This window comes from Doryrhamphus excisus, chromosome 3, assembly GCF_030265055.1.
Source record: "Doryrhamphus excisus isolate RoL2022-K1 chromosome 3, RoL_Dexc_1.0, whole genome shotgun sequence".
In the NCBI taxonomy this organism is placed as follows: Eukaryota; Metazoa; Chordata; class Actinopteri; order Syngnathiformes; family Syngnathidae; genus Doryrhamphus; species Doryrhamphus excisus.
The window spans coordinates 31,076,857-31,086,856 of NC_080468.1; the positions used below are offsets into that span (position 1 = coordinate 31,076,857).

Consider the following 10,000-nt stretch of genomic DNA (forward strand, 5'->3'; position numbering starts at 1 on the left):
AGAGAACTGGATAGCATCCTGTCTGCTCATTCAGTCACCAGTCAGAACTCAGTCAGGATGCATTCATGGTCTCACACAAAGTTGGATTTTTGTAAACTCATAACAAAGACGTGCATTTTCACCACACGGGTGCTAAAAAATATTCAAGCATTGCAAAGGGAGCCGCAACAAAGAGGCTGGAGAGCCACATGCGGCTCTGGAGCCGCGGGTTGCTGACCCCTGATTTAGGAAGACCCATTGTGGCCCTTCGGGCTCACAACTACTTAGTGGGATTTCGGATGATCCATCGTGGTCACAGGCGTCCTGACACCATGACTGCCCCGAAAGACCAGTGGTTAAATTGCAAGGACAACTGCTTGCCAATTTAGTGATATTCAGGATGACCCACTGTGGTCCTTCCAGCTCACGACTTAGTGGGATTTAGGATGGTCCATCGTGGTCCTTCTGGCTGACCTATTTGCTCAGGTGTCTTGACACCACGAGTGCCCCCAAAACTGTGTGTTGTCGGCAGGATTTGATGTGCCGGGAAACCCCAAAGGATTTCTAATCCATCGCCTTAACCACTAGGCCACAACAAATTGTCACAAACGTAGAACCTCACAGATTATGCCGTTGTATATCAGTCGAAATGCAATGGAAAATGTTTGCCAAAAGCAACCATGAGACTTGTCAACTCGTGAGTGGTATTGCAGCTCACGGTTTTGGGGGATCTCACATGAATTCCCATGAATCCTCTGACACGATTTTGGTCTGATGACTTCCCATGGATCGCCACCATCAGTGATGTCTTGACACCAAGAGTGCCCCCAAAACTGTACGTTGTCGGCAAACCTCACAAGGTCACAGTTTTTTCCTGATCAGGGCACTGTTTTAGGTTGTGTGGATGATTGGTCTCAAGCGCCAGATTAAGACTCTTTTCTCTCAGAAGGCACTGCTTGAAATCCCACAGCTGGCATTTTCCTGGTCATGTCCATTATCCTCGACTGGAATGATGTGGCAGCAAACGACTGTCAGATTGTACAACACGGCTGAGTCCTTCATAAGAAGTCAGTGCTCAAGAGAGTCAGAGTTCATGTGAGAAGGTCCTTTCAGCAAAGGCCTTCTCAAACTATTTGCCAAGTCAGGACGTAAAGAGGGACTGTGCTGAAACCCGGGATTGAACCAGGGACCTTTAGATCTTCAGTCTAACGCTCTCCCAACTGAGCTATTTCAGCTGCAAAGGTGGTCGCACCGCTTTTTCCAGTGCAGGCAATTTCACCTAGATCTCTATTGTAACGGGCGTCCTTACACCATGACTGAAAAGGATTTCATGGATCCCCTGACATGTTTTTGGTCTGAGGATTTGCCATGGATCGCCACCGTCAGTGAAGTCTTGGCACCACGAGTGCCCCCAAAACTGTACGTTGTCGGCAGGATTTGAACCTGCGCGGGGAAACCCCAATGGATTTCTAGTCCATCGCCTTAACCACTCGGCCACAACAACTTGCAAAGAACTTAGCCGATTATACCGTTGTTTTTCAGTTGAAATGTCACAGACGTCCTGACACCACAAGTGCCCCCAAAACTGCACGTTGTCGGCAGAATTTGAACCGGTTAGTTTGAACCTGTGTTAGCTTTATTTAGGAAGACCCATTGTGGCCCTTCGGGGTCACAACTACTTAGTGGGATTTCGGATGATCCATCGTGGTCACAGGCGTCCTGACACCATGACTGCCCCGAAAGACCAGTGGTTAAATTGCAAGGACAACTGCTTGCCAATTTAGTGATATTCAGGATGACCCACTGTGGTCCTTCCAGCTCACGACTTAGTGGGATTTAGGATGGTCCATCGTGGTCCTTCTGGCTGACCTATTTGCTCAGGTGTCTTGACACCACGAGTGCCCCCAAAACTGTGCGTTGTCGGCAGGATTTGATGTGCGGGGAAACCCCAATGGATTTCTAGTCCATCGCCTTAAAAACTCGGCCACAACAAATTGTCACAAACGTAGAACCTCACAGATTATGCCGTTGTATATCAGTCGAAATGCAATGGAAAATGTTTGCCAAAAGCAACCATGAGACTTGTCAACTCGTGAGTGGTATTGCAGCTCACGGTTTTGGGGGATCTCACATGAATTCCCATGAATCCTCTGACACGATTTTGGTCTGATGACTTCCCATGGATCGCCACCATCAGTGATGTCTTGACACCAAGAGTGCCCCCAAAACTGTACGTTGTCGGCAGGATTTGATGCGCGGGGAAACCCCAATGGATTTCTAGTCCATCGCCTTAAAAACTCGGCCACAACAACTTGCAAAGAACTTCGCCGATTATACCATTGTTTTTCATTTGAAATGCAAGGGAAACTGCCAATTCAGTCAGCAACCATGAAGATCCAGGCAATTTCACCTGGATCTCCATTGTCACAGACGTCCTGACACCACAAGTGCCCCCAAAACTGCACGTTGTCGGCAGAATTTGAACCGGTTAGTTTGAACCTGTGTTAGCTTTATTTAGGAAGACCCATTGTGGCCCTTCGGGCTCACAACTACTTTGTGGGATTTCGGATGATCCATCGTGGTCACAGGCGTCCTGACACCATGACTGCCCCGAAAGACCAGTGGTTAAATTGCAAGGACAACTGCTTGCCAATTTAGTGATATTCAGGATGACCCACTGTGGTCCTTCCAGCTCACGACTTAGTGGGATTTAGGATGGTCCATCGTGGTCCTTCTGGCTGACCTATTTGCTCAGGTGTCTTGACACCACGAGTGCCCCCAAAACTGTGCGTTGTCGGCAGGATTTGATGTGCCGGGAAACCCCAAAGGATTTCTAATCCATCGCCTTAACCACTCGGCCACAACAAATTGTCACAAACGTAGAACCTCACAGATTATGCCGTTGTATATCAGTCGAAATGCAATGGAAAATGTTTGCCAAAAGCAACCATGAGACTTGTCAACTCGTGAGTGGTATTGCAGCTCACGGTTTTGGGGGATCTCACATGAATTCCCATGAATCCTCTGACACGATTTTGGTCTGATGACTTCCCATGGATCGCCACCATCAGTGATGTCTTGACACCAAGAGTGCCCCCAAAACTGTACGTTGTCGGCAAACCTCACAAGGTCACAGTTTTTTCCTGATCAGGGCACTGTTTTAGGTTGTGTGGATGATTGGTCTCAAGCGCCAGATTAAGACTCTTTTCTCTCAGAAGGCACTGCTTGAAATCCCACAGCTGGCATTTTCCTGGTCATGTCCATTATCCTCGACTGGAATGATGTGGCAGCAAACGACTGTCAGATTGTACAACACGGCTGAGTCCTTCATAAGAAGTCAGTGCTCAAGAGAGTCAGAGTTCATGTGAGAAGGTCCTTTCAGCAAAGGCCTTCTCAAACTATTTGCCAAGTCAGGACGTAAAGAGGGACTGTGCTGAAACCCGGGATTGAACCAGGGACCTTTAGATCTTCAGTCTAACGCTCTCCCAACTGAGCTATTTCAGCTGCAAAGGTGGTCGCACCGCTTTTTCCAGTGCAGGCAATTTCACCTAGGTCTCTATTGTAACGGGCGTCCTTACACCATGACTGAAAAGGATTTCATGGATCCCCTGACATGTTTTTGGTCTGAGGATTTGCCATGGATCGCCACCGTCAGTGAAGTCTTGGCACCACGAGTGCCCCCAAAACTGTACGTTGTCGGCAGGATTTGAACCTGCGCGGGGAAACCCCAATGGATTTCTAGTCCATCGCCTTAACCACTCGGCCACAACAACTTGCAAAGAACTTCGCCGATTATACCGTTGTTTTTCAGTTGAAATGTCACAGACGTCCTGACACCACAAGTGCCCCCAAAACTGCACGTTGTCGGCAGAATTTGAACCGGTTAGTTTGAACCTGTGTTAGCTTTATTTAGGACAGGGGTCGGCAACCTTTACTATGAAAAGAGCCATTTCACCCACTTGCCCACTAAAGAAAAATAGCCTGGAGCCGCAAAACGTTGTATGTTTAAAACAACATTGGAGGGAAAAAAAAGACGAGTTGGAGTACTCTTGCTAGTACTGGAGATAAACTTTTGTTTTTAAATGAGCTCTAATTTATTTTTTAGAATCGTCAAATAACTCATTAATAATAATTAATAACTCAAATAACTCAAAGTATTACTCATTTCCCTTCATGTTAACCTGTCAGAGAGAACTGGATAGCATCCTGTCTGCTCATTCAGTCACCAGTCAGAACTCAGTCAGGATGCATTCATGGTCTCACACAAAGTTGGATTTTTGTAAACTCATAACAAAGACGTGCATTTTCACCACACGGGTGCTAAAAAATATTCAAGCATTGCAAAGGGAGCCGCAACAAAGAGGCTGGAGAGCCACATGCGGCTCTGGAGCCGCGGGTTGCTGACCCCTGATTTAGGAAGACCCATTGTGGCCCTTCGGGCTCACAACTACTTAGTGGGATTTCGGATGATCCATCGTGGTCACAGGCGTCCTGACACCATGACTGCCCCGAAAGACCAGTGGTTAAATTGCAAGGACAACTGCTTGCCAATTTAGTGATATTCAGGATGACCCACTGTGGTCCTTCCAGCTCACGACTTAGTGGGATTTAGGATGGTCCATCGTGGTCCTTCTGGCTGACCTATTTGCTCAGGTGTCTTGACACCACGAGTGCCCCCAAAACTGTGTGTTGTCGGCAGGATTTGATGTGCCGGGAAACCCCAAAGGATTTCTAATCCATCGCCTTAACCACTAGGCCACAACAAATTGTCACAAACGTAGAACCTCACAGATTATGCCGTTGTATATCAGTCGAAATGCAATGGAAAATGTTTGCCAAAAGCAACCATGAGACTTGTCAACTCGTGAGTGGTATTGCAGCTCACGGTTTTGGGGGATCTCACATGAATTCCCATGAATCCTCTGACACGATTTTGGTCTGATGACTTCCCATGGATCGCCACCATCAGTGATGTCTTGACACCAAGAGTGCCCCCAAAACTGTACGTTGTCGGCAAACCTCACAAGGTCACAGTTTTTTCCTGATCAGGGCACTGTTTTAGGTTGTGTGGATGATTGGTCTCAAGCGCCAGATTAAGACTCTTTTCTCTCAGAAGGCACTGCTTGAAATCCCACAGCTGGCATTTTCCTGGTCATGTCCATTATCCTCGACTGGAATGATGTGGCAGCAAACGACTGTCAGATTGTACAACACGGCTGAGTCCTTCATAAGAAGTCAGTGCTCAAGAGAGTCAGAGTTCATGTGAGAAGGTCCTTTCAGCAAAGGCCTTCTCAAACTATTTGCCAAGTCAGGACGTAAAGAGGGACTGTGCTGAAACCCGGGATTGAACCAGGGACCTTTAGATCTTCAGTCTAACGCTCTCCCAACTGAGCTATTTCAGCTGCAAAGGTGGTCGCACTGCTTTTTCCAGTGCAGGCAATTTCACCTAGATCTCTATTGTAACGGGCGTCCTTACACCATGACTGAAAAGGATTTCATGGATCCCCTGACATGTTTTTGGTCTGAGGATTTGCCATGGATCGCCACCGTCAGTGAAGTCTTGGCACCACGAGTGCCCCCAAAACTGTACGTTGTCGGCAGGATTTGAACCTGCGCGGGGAAACCCCAATGGATTTCTAGTCCATCGCCTTAACCACTCGGCCACAACAACTTGCAAAGAACTTCGCCGATTATACCGTTGTTTTTCAGTTGAAATGTCACAGACGTCCTGACACCACAAGTGCCCCCAAAACTGCACGTTGTCGGCAGAATTTGAACCGGTTAGTTTGAACCTGTGTTAGCTTTATTTAGGAAGACCCATTGTGGCCCTTCGGGCTCACAACTACTTAGTGGGATTTCGGATGATCCATCGTGGTCACAGGCGTCCTGACACCATGACTGCCCCGAAAGACCAGTGGTTAAATTGCAAGGACAACTGCTTGCCAATTTAGTGATATTCAGGATGACCCACTGTGGTCCTTCCAGCTCACGACTTAGTGGGATTTAGGATGGTCCATCGTGGTCCTTCTGGCTGACCTATTTGCTCAGGTGTCTTGACACCACGAGTGCCCCCAAAACTGTGCGTTGTCGGCAGGATTTGATGTGCCGGGAAACCCCAAAGGATTTCTAATCCATCGCCTTAACCACTCGGCCACAACAAATTGTCACAAACGTAGAACCTCACAGATTATGCCGTTGTATATCAGTCGAAATGCAATGGAAAATGTTTGCCAAAAGCAACCATGAGACTTGTCAACTCGTGAGTGGTATTGCAGCTCACGGTTTTGGGGGATCTCACATGAATTCCCATGAATCCTCTGACACGATTTTGGTCTGATGACTTGCCATGGATCGCCACCATCAGTGATGTCTTGACACCAAGAGTGCCCCCAAAACTGTACGTTGTCGGCAAACCTCACAAGGTCACAGTTTTTTCCTGATCAGGGCACTGTTTTAGGTTGTGTGGATGATTGGTCTCAAGCGCCAGATTAAGAAGGCACTGCTTGAAATCCCACAGCTGGCATTTTCCTGGTCATGTCCATTATCCTCGACTGGAATGATGTGGCAACAAACGACTGTCAGATTGTACAACATGGCTGAGTCCTTCATAAGAAGTCAGTGCTCAAGAGAGTCAGAGTTCATGTGAGAAGGTCCTTTCAGCAAAGGCCTTCTCAAACTATTTGCCAAGTCAGGACGTAAAGAGGGACTGTGCTGAAACCCGGGATTGAACCAGGGACCTTTAGATCTTCAGTCTAACGCTCTCCCAACTGAGCTATTTCAGCTGCAAAGGTGGTCGCACTGCTTTTTCCAGTGCAGGCAATTTCACCTAGATCTCTATTGTAACGGGCGTCCTTACACCATGACTGAAAAGGATTTCATGGATCCCCTGACATGTTTTTGGTCTGAGGATTTGCCATGGATCGCCACCGTCAGTGAAGTCTTGGCACCACGAGTGCCCCCAAAACTGTACGTTGTCGGCAGGATTTGAACCTGCGCGGGGAAACCCCAATGGATTTCTAGTCCATCGCCTTAACCACTCGGCCACAACAACTTGCAAAGAACTTAGCCGATTATACCGTTGTTTTTCAGTTGAAATGTCACAGACGTCCTGACACCACAAGTGCCCCCAAAACTGCACGTTGTCGGCAGAATTTGAACCGGTTAGTTTGAACCTGTGTTAGCTTTATTTAGGACAGGGGTCGGCAACCTTTACTATGAAAAGAGCCATTTCACCCACTTGCCCACTAAAGAAAAATAGCCTGGAGCCGCAAAACGTTGTATGTTTAAAACAACATTGGAGGGGAAAAAAAAGACGAGTTGGAGTACTCTTGCTAGTACTGGAGATAAACTTTTGTTTTTAAATGAGCTCTAATTTATTTTTTAGAATCGTCAAATAACTCATTAATAATAATTAATAACTCAAATAACTCAAAGTATTACTCATTTCCCTTCATGTTAACCTGTCAGAGAGAACTGGATAGCATCCTGTCTGCTCATTCAGTCACCAGTCAGAACTCAGTCAGGATGCATTCATGGTCTCACACAAAGTTGGATTTTTGTAAACTCATAACAAAGACGTGCATTTTCACCACACGGGTGCTAAAAAATATTCAAGCATTGCAAAGGGAGCCGCAACAAAGAGGCTGGAGAGCCACATGCGGCTCTGGAGCCGCGGGTTGCTGACCCCTGATTTAGGAAGACCCATTGTGGCCCTTCGGGCTCACAACTACTTAGTGGGATTTCGGATGATCCATCGTGGTCACAGGCGTCCTGACACCATGACTGCCCCGAAAGACCAGTGGTTAAATTGCAAGGACAACTGCTTGCCAATTTAGTGATATTCAGGATGACCCACTGTGGTCCTTCCAGCTCACGACTTAGTGGGATTTAGGATGGTCCATCGTGGTCCTTCTGGCTGACCTATTTGCTCAGGTGTCTTGACACCACGAGTGCCCCCAAAACTGTGTGTTGTCGGCAGGATTTGATGTGCCGGGAAACCCCAAAGGATTTCTAATCCATCGCCTTAACCACTAGGCCACAACAAATTGTCACAAACGTAGAACCTCACAGATTATGCCGTTGTATATCAGTCGAAATGCAATGGAAAATGTTTGCCAAAAGCAACCATGAGACTTGTCAACTCGTGAGTGGTATTGCAGCTCACGGTTTTGGGGGATCTCACATGAATTCCCATGAATCCTCTGACACGATTTTGGTCTGATGACTTCCCATGGATCGCCACCATCAGTGATGTCTTGACACCAAGAGTGCCCCCAAAACTGTACGTTGTCGGCAAACCTCACAAGGTCACAGTTTTTTCCTGATCAGGGCACTGTTTAGGTTGTGTGGATGATTGGTCTCAAGCGCCAGATTAAGACTCTTTTCTCTCAGAAGGCACTGCTTGAAATCCCACAGCTGGCATTTTCCTGGTCATGTCCATTATCCTCGACTGGAATGATGTGGCAGCAAACGACTGTCAGATTGTACAACACGGCTGAGTCCTTCATAAGAAGTCAGTGCTCAAGAGAGTCAGAGTTCATGTGAGAAGGTCCTTTCAGCAAAGGCCTTCTCAAACTATTTGCCAAGTCAGGACGTAAAGAGGGACTGCGCTGAAACCCGGGATTGAACCAGGGACCTTTAGATCTTCAGTCTAACGCTCTCCCAACTGAGCTATTTCAGCTGCAAAGGTGGTCGCACTGCTTTTTCCAGTGCAGGCAATTTCACCTAGATCTCTATTGTAACGGGCGTCCTTACACCATGACTGAAAAGGATTTCATGGATCCCCTGACATGTTTTTGGTCTGAGGATTTGCCATGGATCGCCACCGTCAGTGAAGTCTTGGCACCACGAGTGCCCCCAAAACTGTACGTTGTCGGCAGGATTTGAACCTGCACGGGGAAACCCCAATGGATTTCTAGTCCATCGCCTTAACCACTCGGCCACAACAACTTGCAAAGAACTTCGCCGATTATACCGTTGTTTTTCAGTTGAAATGTCACAGACGTCCTGACACCACAAGTGCCCCCAAAACTGCACGTTGTCGGCAGAATTTGAACCGGTTAGTTTGAACCTGTGTTAGCTTTATTTAGGAAGACCCATTGTGGCCCTTCGGGCTCACAACTACTTAGTGGGATTTCGGATGATCCATCGTGGTCACAGGCGTCCTGACACCATGACTGCCCCGAAAGACCAGTGGTTAAATTGCAAGGACAACTGCTTGCCAATTTAGTGATATTCAGGATGACCCACTGTGGTCCTTCCAGCTCACGACTTAGTGGGATTTAGGATGGTCCATCGTGGTCCTTCTGGCTGACCTATTTGCTCAGGTGTCTTGACACCACGAGTGCCCCCAAAACTGTGCGTTGTCGGCAGGATTTGATGTGCCGGGAAACCCCAAAGGATTTCTAATCCATCGCCTTAACCACTCGGCCACAACAAATTGTCACAAACGTAGAACCTCACAGATTATGCCGTTGTATATCAGTCGAAATGCAATGGAAAATGTTTGCCAAAAGCAACCATGAGACTTGTCAACTCGTGAGTGGTATTGCAGCTCACGGTTTTGGGGGATCTCACATGAATTCCCATGAATCCTCTGACACGATTTTGGTCTGATGACTTCCCATGGATCGCCACCATCAGTGATGTCTTGACACCAAGAGTGCCCCCAAAACTGTACGTTGTCGGCAAACCTCACAAGGTCACAGTTTTTTCCTGATCAGGGCACTGTTTTAGGTTGTGTGGATGATTGGTCTCAAGCGCCAGATTAAGAAGGCACTGCTTGAAATCCCACAGCTGGCATTTTCCTGGTCATGTCCATTATCCTCGACTGGAATGATGTGGCATCAAACGACTGTCAGATTGTACAACACGGCTGAGTCCTTCATAAGAAGTCAGTGCTCAAGAGAGTCAGAGTTCATGTGAGAAGGTCCTTTCAGCAAAGGCCTTCTCAAACTATTTGCCAAGTCAGGACGTAAAGAGGGACTGTGCTGAAACCCGGGATTGAACCAGGGACCTTTAG

The 10,000-nt window shown here is 47.4% G+C and overlaps 10 non-coding genes across 10 annotated transcripts in view; all 10 read right to left on the reverse strand.

Moving 5' to 3' along the window:
• Positions 1 to 1,141: 1,141 nt before the first annotated feature.
• trnaf-gaa (transfer RNA phenylalanine (anticodon GAA)) lies at positions 1,142 to 1,214 on the reverse strand. The gene has a single exon. It is a non-coding gene; the product is annotated as a tRNA-Phe (tRNA).
• A 187-nt stretch (positions 1,215 to 1,401) lies between these two features.
• Positions 1,402 to 1,483, reverse strand: trnas-aga (transfer RNA serine (anticodon AGA)). Its single transcript has one exon. It is a non-coding gene; the product is annotated as a tRNA-Ser (tRNA).
• Positions 1,484 to 3,410: 1,927 nt separating this feature from the next.
• On the reverse strand, positions 3,411 to 3,483 carry trnaf-gaa (transfer RNA phenylalanine (anticodon GAA)). The gene has a single exon. It is a non-coding gene; the product is annotated as a tRNA-Phe (tRNA).
• Positions 3,484 to 3,670: 187 nt separating this feature from the next.
• trnas-aga (transfer RNA serine (anticodon AGA)) lies at positions 3,671 to 3,752 on the reverse strand. Its single transcript has one exon. It is a non-coding gene; the product is annotated as a tRNA-Ser (tRNA).
• A 1,556-nt stretch (positions 3,753 to 5,308) lies between these two features.
• On the reverse strand, positions 5,309 to 5,381 carry trnaf-gaa (transfer RNA phenylalanine (anticodon GAA)). Its single transcript has one exon. It is a non-coding gene; the product is annotated as a tRNA-Phe (tRNA).
• A 187-nt stretch (positions 5,382 to 5,568) lies between these two features.
• On the reverse strand, positions 5,569 to 5,650 carry trnas-aga (transfer RNA serine (anticodon AGA)). The gene has a single exon. It is a non-coding gene; the product is annotated as a tRNA-Ser (tRNA).
• Positions 5,651 to 6,688: 1,038 nt separating this feature from the next.
• trnaf-gaa (transfer RNA phenylalanine (anticodon GAA)) lies at positions 6,689 to 6,761 on the reverse strand. The gene has a single exon. It is a non-coding gene; the product is annotated as a tRNA-Phe (tRNA).
• Positions 6,762 to 6,948: 187 nt separating this feature from the next.
• trnas-aga (transfer RNA serine (anticodon AGA)) lies at positions 6,949 to 7,030 on the reverse strand. The gene has a single exon. It is a non-coding gene; the product is annotated as a tRNA-Ser (tRNA).
• A 1,816-nt stretch (positions 7,031 to 8,846) lies between these two features.
• trnas-aga (transfer RNA serine (anticodon AGA)) lies at positions 8,847 to 8,928 on the reverse strand. Its single transcript has one exon. It is a non-coding gene; the product is annotated as a tRNA-Ser (tRNA).
• A 1,038-nt stretch (positions 8,929 to 9,966) lies between these two features.
• The window catches only part of trnaf-gaa (transfer RNA phenylalanine (anticodon GAA)), a 73-nt gene continuing 39 nt past the window's right edge, over positions 9,967 to 10,000 (reverse strand). Inside the window, exon 1 of the tRNA in view lies at positions 9,967 to 10,000. This exon is cut by the window's right edge and continues 39 nt beyond it. This is a non-coding gene — a tRNA (tRNA-Phe).